This window comes from Lycium ferocissimum, chromosome 3 (assembly GCF_029784015.1).
Source record: "Lycium ferocissimum isolate CSIRO_LF1 chromosome 3, AGI_CSIRO_Lferr_CH_V1, whole genome shotgun sequence".
NCBI lineage: Eukaryota > Viridiplantae > Streptophyta > Magnoliopsida > Solanales > Solanaceae > Lycium > Lycium ferocissimum.
Genome location: NC_081344.1, coordinates 71867400 through 71879162, shown reverse-complemented (window position 1 = coordinate 71879162; position 11763 = coordinate 71867400). Strand labels below are relative to the sequence as shown.

The 11763-nt window shown below is 35.9% G+C and overlaps 1 long non-coding RNA gene across 1 annotated transcript; it reads right to left on the bottom strand.

Moving 5' to 3' along the window:
* Nucleotides 1-6202: 6202 nt before the first annotated feature.
* On the bottom strand, nt 6203-8084 carry LOC132051257 (uncharacterized). Its single transcript, XR_009413644.1, has 3 exons — nt 7499-8084; nt 7289-7349; nt 6203-6492 (listed from the first exon to the last, which is right to left on the bottom strand). It is a non-coding gene; the product is annotated as an uncharacterized LOC132051257 (long non-coding RNA).
* Between the last annotated feature and the right edge of the window lie 3679 nt (nt 8085-11763).

Below are 11763 nucleotides of genomic sequence, written 5' to 3'. Positions count from 1 at the left end.
TGAGGTGACAGGGACACCAGATTTCATATCAGCACTGTACAAGTTAATGTTGCTGGACAAAGAAGCAGAAAACAGAACTCTTTCAACCACACAGTTGGTTCAGAAGGCAGATTTAACTATAGAAGTTGATGAAATAGCAAAATGTGAAGAAATTTCATGGAAACAAAAACCTAGAAGATTTCTTGATTCCAGCAAGGGGATAGGAACAGTAAACATTTTCAAAAGATGGCCAATATGCATAGGAGATACAATCACATTGACAGTTTGGAGGTGATGGGAGAAATTAAATTGAAGAGGATGAAACCAAAGAACAAATCATCAGTTTTTACAAGTCCCTCTACCAAGAAGAAGGGAAACCAACATGGAAGGATGACGACCTACCATGCCTAATCGATACAACAACAACAACAAGCCCAGTAGAATCCCACCATCCCACCATGTGGGGTTTGAGGAGGGTAGAGTGTACGCAGACCTAACCCCCACCTTGAAAGGTAGGGCGGCTGTTTTCGAAAGACCCTCGGCTCAAAAGAGGAAAACAAGACAAAAGGTCAGATAGGGCCAAGCATATCAAAAACAATATGAAAACAAAGAAATAACAAAAGCGAGAAAGTCATGGTAGAACAGTCCAGAAAGAAAGGAGCATTAACTACTATAGATAAATAAGATAATCAAAGTACAAAGACCCAACAACTATAAGCAGAAATCAAATGGCAATAAACGAATGAGCAAAACTACAACTACTATGGTGAAAGGATAAGCAACCTAGCCTTCTATCCTAATCTGAGTCCTCCACAACCTCCTATCTAAGGTCATGTCCTCGGTAAGCTGAAACTGTGCCATATCCTGTCTAATCACCTCTCCCCAATACTTCTTCGGCCTCCCTTTACCTCTCCTGAAACCGTCCATAGCCAACCTCTCACACCTCCGCACTGGAGCATCTGTGCCTCTCCTCTTCACATGCCCAAACCATCTCAGCCTCGCTTCCCGCATCTTGTCCTCCATCGATGCCACTCCCACCTTGTCCCGAATATCTTCATTCCTAATTCTATCCCTCCTAGTGTGCCCACACATCCATCGCAGCATTCGTATTTCCGCGACTTTCATCTTCTGAACGTGAAAGTTCTTGACTGGCCAACACTCCGCCCCGTACAATAAAGTCGGTCTAACCACCACTTTGTAGAACTTGCCTTTAAGTTTTGGTGGCACTTTCTTATCACACAGCACTCCGGAGGCGAGCCTCCATTTCATCCACCTTGCACCAATACGATGTGAAACATCGTTGTCGATATCCCCATCTCCCTGAGTAATAGACCCAAGATACTTGAAACTTCCTTTCTTTTGAATGGCCTGGATACCATGCCTAATCGATGAAGAGACTTAATGGATTGAAAGATCTTTCGAAGAGTCAGAAGTAATTGAAAGTTATTAGCGAATATGCTGGGGAAAAATCACCAAGTCCAGACGGCTTCACCATGTCTTTTAATTAGAAAATGTTGAAAGTCATTAAGGATGTCGTGTTGAAAGTTGTAGAGTATTTTCTCCAGAATGATCATTTTGTAAGGAATAATATACATGCAACATAACTGCCTTAACTCCCAAGAAAAATGGAGCTAAGAATTGAAACATTTCAAATCCATTAGTTTGAGTATATATAAAATTAGACAAATTTATGGCAAACATTATCAGCAAAGTGGACAGAAATTAGTTGGCATTCACTAAAGATAGACAAATAATGGAAGCCGCATTAAGCCGTTAATAGCAAATGAGGCTTTGGATTTTATTAAAAAAAAAAATTAAAAAAAAAAAAAAGAGAGACAAAAGATGGACATATAGAAGGTGTACGACCATGTAAATTGGGGATTCTGATGAATTCGATGGTAGATATGACTTTTGGAAACGAATGGAGAAATTGGATAAAGTTTTACAACCACTGTAAAATTCTCAATTTTGATAAATGGTACACCTGTAGGTTTTTTCCTCTGCCTATAGGCGTTTAAGGAAAGTTGACCCTCTTTCTTTTTTACTTTTTATTTTAGTTATGGAGGGCCTTGGTAGAATAACTAGCAAGGCAACACAGCTTGGCTGGATAAAATGCTTTCAATTAGATACAAGAGGCCAAGGATATGATGATATCACATCTCTTATGTGTAGATGATACACTTATAATGTGTGAAGCAAATGAAGAGCAAGTATTGTACCTGAAGACAATCTAATTGTTGTTTGAAGTTGTATCAGGTTTACAAGTAAATTATAAAGAGTGACATTTTCCCGGTAAATAACACAAAGTTGGTAGAACTCCTGGATGCAATGTGGAACAATTACCAACCAAAGACTTGGGAATGCCACCAGGTGCCAATCTGGAAAAGTGTGAGAAGATGCTCTCAAATTGGAAGCAATATTTATACTTCGGCGAAGACCAGTCCTAACCAATAGTGTGTTGGACGCTCGGCCTTATCTATATTATATCTCTATTTCCAATGGCAAGGAAAGAGAATGGATGAATTAAGGAAAGATTTCTAGTGGCAAGGTAACAGAGATCAGTGAAGAAAGCCTTCAACCTAGTCAATTGGAAGATTGTGCCAACAGAGAAGAGGGAAGGCGAAATAGTAGTAAGAAGACATGTGGAAGCAACTGATCACAGAAAAATATGGGATGGAAAAGTTCTGGATCAGAAACTTATGGGGCAATTCTCAGAGCACATTCACATTAAACTGAGAGATAGGTGGATAGGGAACAGACGATTTGAGGAGATTTTCCAAGTTCATTTCACGTGCAGCAATTGAAGTGAATTTTATTTTTTTGTAACTGGACATCCTAAGCAACCCTTGGGTGCAACAAATAATAAAATTCTTTATTACTTATCAAAAGACTATGTCCATTACTTATATAAGGACACTTGGTGGATTCGACATTTAAATTAATGTTAACATGTAGCAAAGTATTTAAACTTATGATCTTTTGTTTGAAGCAAGTATACTAAAAAATGGCTAGAGGCTTGAGAAGTGAAGCAGAAAAAAGCACCTGTCATCAGCTGCATCACTTTCAGAACTTTATTTTCTGGAGGACCCTAATGAACAAATTTGACATCATGTAATAAAATGTCCTGCAGTCTAACTACAGATCTAGCTACTAGGATAGCTTATGATAGGAAGCATATTTCGATACTGCACATTGCTTTTATATGAGAAGAGCCTTTAAATTCACCTCATCTGTCATGAAGTTCCTAACGTTCATCTTGCAAAACTTTTAAGCCTGGCAATTGTATGTATTGTCACCTAAAAATTCATAAACATCAAATGCACTTTATTATGTTAATGAAAGTGAATTAAATTACCAAAAGATCACGGCTGACAATTGACATTCACATGTTTCTAGAGACGAGGTTAATTTTGTACGAAACATAGAAGAAATTATACAACCTTTTTCGAGTAGCAATGATTTATCAAAGGACCAGTGAGATTATCTTAGACAAACTATTGTTCTATGAAAATTAAAATTCCCAGTAAAGCCTCCAATACTCTTGGATCATATATAAACCTCCACAAATATATTCTTAAACAATTTGAATATGGTGTTGATCTTTCACCAAAAGTATAACCCATCAAATTTGAACAAGTTCTAATTCAATTTCAGGAAAATCACAAATACTCGTACTAGATCGTTTAGGGATAGAACGATGGGGTTGATCTCATCAGATCTGGTGTTCAATTACGGTTGATGCCAAGCTTTACAAAATATCGAAAAAGATTGTTTCCGATTTCGGTAGTATTCTTAGGAGTATCAGTTACTCCATTTCTTTTACACCCACGTCCCACGTCAGGTCCACGTCCTTTCTCCACTCTTGACTCTTGATGAGTATCATCAATGTATCTCATTACCCATGTTTAATACCCACGTTTCCCCTTATAGAATGTCTAGAAAATTTGTTTCTCTCTTTCTTAATACCCCCATTTTCTTTCCCATAAAATCTCATTACTTTGATCATTATCGCAGCAATTAGACCAACAAAAAAAAAAACGCAAACTTCAAACCTATAAATACAAAGCCAGTAGCATTTGGTTCCAAGCACACAAACCTCTTCAAAGAATTAGCAAGACGATATGAAAAAAACATCGTGCAAAAGATTTGCTATTGTTTTCCAGAAGCCCCGCTAAGGAGTTTGTTGCGTCGAAGTAAATAGAATATGAGGATGAGAATGAGATGTTGATAAAAGGTCTGCAAGGAAGTTAGAGATGAGTTTGATAGGATAATGGAGGAGAGTGTACTTCAAATTCTGTGGACATTTTTCTATTCTTGTATTGTATATGCAACAAAGTTAACAAAAGAGTTTATGAGAGTTCTATTCTCCTCAATCTTCTTCTTCTTCTCTCTTTTAAGTACTCCTTTGTATAATACTATCTATGATAAATTTATTAGATGTATATAGAAGTATTGGGTTGATAAAAAAAAAAATACTCTATAAAAGAAAGAGGGAGACGATTTTGCACAAAATTTGGAATACAATGGGATTTTACTGATTTTAGGCGAAAATCAGAACAAAGAAATTAAGAGAATATTAACAAACGATGAAGTAAAATAACAGTAGTTGGAAATTTGCAAAGATAACGAGAGAGGCGGTGAATCATTTTGATCAGAAATTAGAAAGAAATGGAAATGGTAAAAGGGAAAAGAAAAAGAAAAAAGAAGAAGAAAAGAATGAGGAAAGAGAGCGGAGAAATAATAAAGGAGAGAAGATTATAAGTTTATGGAATCTCCGCATCTTAATTCCATCCTCTACGTCCACTTTTGATCAAGATTTGTGTTCTATTGATTAATGTAAGTACTACTCATTACTTTTCTTATTTTGTTGCTTTTTAATTTGCCTTTTTATTGATTTATTCTTAGATTAAGGAAACTGTTTGAAGACAATTATAATCTAACTTAAGACATATATTAAATATATATTAACAATACAGTTACAAACTCTCTCTCTCTCTCTCTCTCTCTCTATATATATATATATATATATATATATATATATATATATCCTAACGAGCATTATGGATAGTGGAGGCTCCATTCTCGTAAAAAAGGGCTTGCACCTGCACTATCCTTCCTTCTCTCTTCAAATCTTTCCTCCCAGACACAAATAGACTGTGCAGCGTCAAGACAACTAATCCGACAACTATGCACAAGGAATCTCCACTTTGAAGTCTTCCTCCGAGGGATGGCCTTTTTCAGAACAAACTCTCAATTAGCAAAAGCAAACCATGTATATGCCTATCCATAATGCTCGTTCACACCCAAAACCATGTGCCAACCACGACGCACTTCGTGCTTGCTTGGTTTTCCATCATCCAATCCACAACAAATCAAATGAAACCCCACCAAAGAAAACCTTTGCTGGGATACAATTGAAAGAAAAGGATTCTTTATGTATCCCCCAAAACACCTTAAGTGCATATAGTCGCATAAAATAAGCAATTTTAATAGATGTCAATTCATCCTTCATTATTGTCCAGAAAGAAGAATATGTGCAAATGACAAGACTTGAACTCATGACGTTTTTTACCAAAACAATGGCGTCAAACAGATGTCACAATTACAGCTGGCTAACTTAAATACCAGTGTAAATGATGGTGGAAATTGTCTACTAGTTCAATGGGCCGTTCTGGTGAAAGGTAAATGATGGAGGTTTTCTTTTAAATAGAAATGTTTACTTTTATGAAGTAATGATGCTAAAACTTTAGGCTTTTAGTCCCAGTTGGCAGCACAATGTCACACATTATTATCTTTTCATATTTAACCTTAACACACACTTGTAAAGAGATAAAACATTATTCCAACTCATCATATTGAGTACAATAATTTTTTTCTGAACCACTGGAACTTCACAATACGTCATGTAACTTGAGGACATATATGCCTAACGCATCATAACAGTTCATAAACATAATAATTTTTTCTCTTTCAGAAGGTCAGTCAGAAACATGAATAGTTTGATGTTCCTGTTCCACAATATCATTGGAAGTACTAAGACAAAACGATAGAATATAAACCCTTTCGCATCTGGAAGACCTGCAGTTTAATTTTATTCGAAAGTTATTCAAATAAAGCATTCAATCAACTTTCTCACTGGCATGATATACATGTTAGTTTTCTGGAAAGACAATAACTGCAAAAATAAATAGAAGTTCTCTCAATTAACTGAAATAGTTAACCGGAAAGAACTAACTGTCTAACAGCAATGAAATTTAAGTTGCTACCATGTATTACCAACACAAAAACAATACTAACTACACCTCAGTCCCAAACAAACCATTCATCTTTTGAACAATATTATAATATCTCAAATCCAGATAAAAAATGATTGGATGACAAAATGTTCTAACATCTAGTAATAGGTAGAATACCAGTTTATCTGTGTTGCAGCAAGCAGCATAACCAATGCCAGATTTTCTATGCTCCAGCCCAGAACACTTCCCCACCCAGAGACAAATGTGGACTGACACTCTGCAACACCATGTAAAGGAAAAGAAACTCAAAACGTTTTATCTAACTCCTCAATTGGCCTGCTCAGAAAGCTCAAACAACATTCTAATTGCCATTAGCTCCGCAATTGCATTGGATACCATTTCTTTTGCATGGATAAAAAGGAATTTGTATCATAGTGATAGCATAGCCGAATAAACCAAGCAAAAAAAATATTCACTTCTTATTTTTCAAGTGAAGCTCTGGTAGTCTAGGACAGAAGGATTGTCCCTTACAACATTTACAAATAGGTCTAATAATTTTCCAGAGAACATGTTAAAATCCAACCAACTGAACGTTGGCGCATGAAATTCAAACTTGGAGAAGCAGCAGAACACCAAATATGACACATCCCTCATCCAATCAATAAAAGGAAGAATAATTCTTGTCATTCTATAATCCTTATAAATCATGTTGTAAACTTCTGAGAATTCAAACCGACTCAAAACTAAAGGCATACTGTTTATAATAATATCGAGAAACTTATGGCACAAATTCTTAGAGCACATTCACATTAAACAGAGAGATGGTAGAAAACTGAATTTTTATTTTTTGTAACTGCACATCCTAAGCAACCCTTAGGTACTTCAAATGATAAAACTCTTTATTACTTATCAAAAAATATGTCAATTACTCATATAAGGAGACTAGGTGGACTTCACATTTAAATTATTCTTAACATGCTGCAATGCATTAAAGCTTATCTTCTTGTGTTTGAAGCAAATACACAAAAAAAAAAAAAAGGCATTAAAAAAAGAAATGTAGCAGAAAGTAGTACCTGTTATCAGTTGTGTCACTTTCAGAACTTTAGCTTCTGGTGTGACTGTGATGAGCCTGTTCTGCAAAACCACACATATATAAAATTGACATCATATAGTAAAATTCCTCGCGATCTAACTATAGACCTAGCTACTAGAATAGGTTACAGGAAGCACATTTTAATGCTACACATTTCTTTTATGATGACGACAAGATCCTTTAAATTTACCTCTTCTGTCATAATTTCCCTGTACTAAAATTTTGTAGAGATGATCTGGTTCAAGAGAGTAACTGAGAGAGGAGGGGAGAAGAGAGGGGAAAAGAAAGAGAAGAAAGTACAAAGATCATTCGATAGTGATTACATACGTCTAACTATGACCAACTAGACAGTTCTGGTAATTGTCTGTATTGTAAGCTGAAAATTCATAAACTTCAGATGCACTTTAATATATTAATAAAGGAGAATTAGATAACCCAAAATATCACAGCTGGCAATTGACATTCAGATGATTCTAGAGACGAGGTTAATTTTGTGACAAAACATGATCACGTTGAGAAAAAAAAATTAGAAGAAATTAGATATATGCTACTCATATCTGATAGTATCCACAGGATTCAACCCATAGACAACTAATATCCTTAACGACAATTATGACAAAGCTACACGTGGATACATGTTCATGGAAAGCCCAACTGCGTCCATCGCACTAACTAACGTTACCAGCATTATAATATAGTGCTGAAGCATAGATAAGACATGTGTCTCTTGTCCCCCAAACTCTTAAAAATAACAAGCAGAGTTTACACTTAGAAGTTAAAATCCATAATCTGAATTAAACAAACAATTACAGTAGGGAATTGTATAAAGAGCTATGTCTTCAAAAGAAATCCCTTCCCTCCATGTTCTAAGTTAGTTGACAGCGACTATATGGACCCTTTTCAAATAGCAATGACAATTTGTATACCTTGTCAATTTTGAGCAAGTTTCTATTTCAACAAAGCATCAGGTACTCTTGGATCATATATAAACGGGATAATAGTCAAAATACCCCCCAACGTTTGACCAAAATCCCAACTACACACGTAACTCTTTGCGGGGTCCTATTACCCCCCGAACAAATTTTTTCAGTATCAAAATGACCTTTTTTTGGCAGAAAGTCAATACGACAACTCCCAAATTAACAGCGCTTGTATACACGCGCCCGGCCCACGTGCCACGTCATCATCTTCATTAGGAGTTGGAAAAAAAAATCACACCAAATCAACTCAAAAAAAAATCTCTCAATTTTCCATACTCTATTTTTAGTAAGGATCCAAAAACCCATAACCAATTCTCCTTCATCTTCATCAACATTATCATCATCATCATCATCATCTTCATTAGAAGTTGAAAAAAAAAATCACACCAACTTCCTCAAATCTAATCCAAACAAATCCAAATATGAAAGGAAGCTTCCTAACACCTAATAGAACAAAGTTCATCCATTAATTTGATCAAACAATGAAGAATTTAAATAAACCCATTTGGTGTTCTTCATAGCTTTCTCCAAATTCCTAGCAATGGAGTTTAATTTTCTCCCAATATCAACTCAAAGAATTAGTGCTTAAACAACTCCAACCAAGCAACAAGTAGCAACTCCAAACAAGCAACTTCCAATCAGATTTTCTTTAACAACATTAGATTTTTCAACTTTTTTTTTTTTCCAGATTTTTCCTTTTTTTTTTCTTCAGATTTTTCGTTTTTTTTCCTTCAGATTTTCGTTTATGGTGGAAAGTTGTTCTTTAACAAGTTGTTGGGAATCATATGTGGATTTTCTTCAGTTCAGATTTTTGTTTATAATGGATATTATTTTGACAAAAAAAATGGAGATAGATACCAAAACATCCAAATCTTCACTTGGCAACTTACACTTCAAACTCATAGACGATCTTTAATTCCCTATGCAATCAGTAAGAAACCACAGGATTATTGTGGTACTGTTCTGGTGGTGGTATGAAAGGAAAATGGGTTTTGTGTTTAGGGCTTGTTTGGCTGTGATTGAGAAAAAAATGAGAAGTTGGGTGTAAAAATGGAGGGAATTTAAATATATCTATGTGGCATCATATGTGACAGCTTAGTTGGAGTCCAAAACACGTCAGATGCAGATTTTTGAAGGCCATCACGCGCCACTGGGCGGTGTATTCACGTTCTGCCTCGCCACATCAAGAAAAAAGTGGGCATTTTAATACTGAAAAATTTGTCCAGGGGGGTAATAGGACCAACAAAAAGGTTAAGTGTGTAGTTGGCAGATTGGTCAAACATCGTGCAGTATTTTGACTATTATCCCTATATAAACCCCAAAAAGTATATTCTTAAATATTCTAAATAGGTGTTGACCGTTCATCTATAGTATACCATATCAGTGCTGAACAATTTCTATTTCAACTTCAGGAAAATCACAAATATTCATACTATATGGTTCAGGGACAGAAGGATGAGGTTGGCCTATCTGCATTTGTACACCTCCCTGTCATTATCAAACACCATATGAGTGTTGTTCCTCTTCATGCATTTTGATTGCTCATCAAAGTAATCGAGGAATAGGTGAGTTAGTGATATTTTTTATGAAGAAATAAACTGAAGACATGGAAAATAAGTTCTTATGATCTGATTAATTCGCTATCACTTTTCCTCATTTTAGGTATATAAAATTCAAATTTTCACAGCTAAATTCCCACTATCTGAATTATATATATATTGCTATACTCCAGTAATCCTAAGCTCTGGTATAAAACCCAACCTGGTTCATCTCAGCTTAGCTCTGTTCACAAACAGCTGCATAGGACGGTTTAATGATTAACAGCTACCAAGAACAAGAAGATCTGCACTGAGGGAAAAACCCTCTACTGGATTACTGAAAATGTCTTACTTATCAAGATGTTTTGTCTCCAATTTTTTTTTTTTTTTTTTTTTTGGGTTCAAGTAAAAGTATCCTCATTCATAAACATGTCCAAATTAGCCATATACAAGGGTACACCAAAAGGTAAAGAATCTATTAAAGGATTTGATTATATCTACAAACTCCACCCAATCATCTATAAAACAGGGAACTTATCAGGCGCGACCAAAAGAAAATAAGGGAACGGAGACTACTCCTCAACTAAAGAGAAACTCGACTCTACTCCTTCAAAAGCTCTCCTATTTTCGCTCCAAACAACCCACGTTAACGCAAGTGGAACCACTGCTTTCCCCTTCGCCTTGTCCTCCTTCTCCCGCTCTTCCAGATGAACATCAACTATTTCACGGTTTTCGGAATTGTGCATAGAGTGCCAAACCACCTAAGCATTCCCACCATAACCTCATTGTTAGCCGCAATGTAGATGAAGATGATCCACATCCTCGCCCGCCTCTTTTATTCATGTAACACCAACAACGCAAATAACCTTTGCTTTCTAAGATTTACCGCCGATCATCCCTCTACCGCTAGCCAAGTGAACAAGCACACTCTTGCTCGACACCTTCGAATCCATATTGCGTTACACGGGAAAACATGCTCCTCCCCAACTAAAGCTTTCAATAAAGGTTGTACACTTGATGCATATGGAGTTACTCATGAAATCTTTGAAAGAGAAGTCCAGCTCATAGTTGCTCATTAGGCATTAGACCAGACTAAGAAGTTAGTTTCAATAAGATATAGATGCATCTCTTGTCACTTTGGAACACATATAATTGCTCCTGAGGAAGCACTCGAACTACAACTTTGACTACAAGCTTCCTTTAAGACTGTCTTCTCCCCGCTCAATGGGACACAAAATTCAGCAGTACAAAATTTCCAGATCCACAAACGAGGGTTAAAATCATCACAGTGCACCAAGATTCTACAGGAATAGACGAAAAGAAGATGATTGTGTCACGCTATATTATCTGTTTGATGGCCTTACATGTGCAGTTATTGTTAGAACCCGTATTTCGTACACGAACAATCCTGATTAATTACGTATGTTATTGACAAAACTATTCTGTGTACAAACAAGGATTTTTGACCTTCGATTTTATTTTTGAGATATAAGTTGTGCATTTAATTTATTACATTACATCAATGGTGAAAATTTTAATTGGGTGCGATAAAAAATTTAAGATAAAATCATCCACAATTCCATGCTTCTGGTCATGTATAGTGGGAGAGGGACCCCCACACAAATTTGTGTCATCTTTTAATTGGGACAACACATTAATGTGGCCAAGCTTTTGTACTCTTCATAAAGGATTAAAAGATGACCACTAGTCATCTTTAGCTCATTTTCATCACTTGCAAAAAAAAATTGAAGACCTCTCCATTGAAGGAGGCTCACTACCAAGGTTCTCGAAGAAAATTCACTTCCACTTTTGTCCCTCCTAAAATTATTATTTTGTTGATGTAAACCCATTATTTGAGTGTCCCTAAGCAGCGTGGAAGTTATCATGGAGCGATCAATCCATTATTTTTCATCTTAAACCCTAAAGTTAAAAAAAAA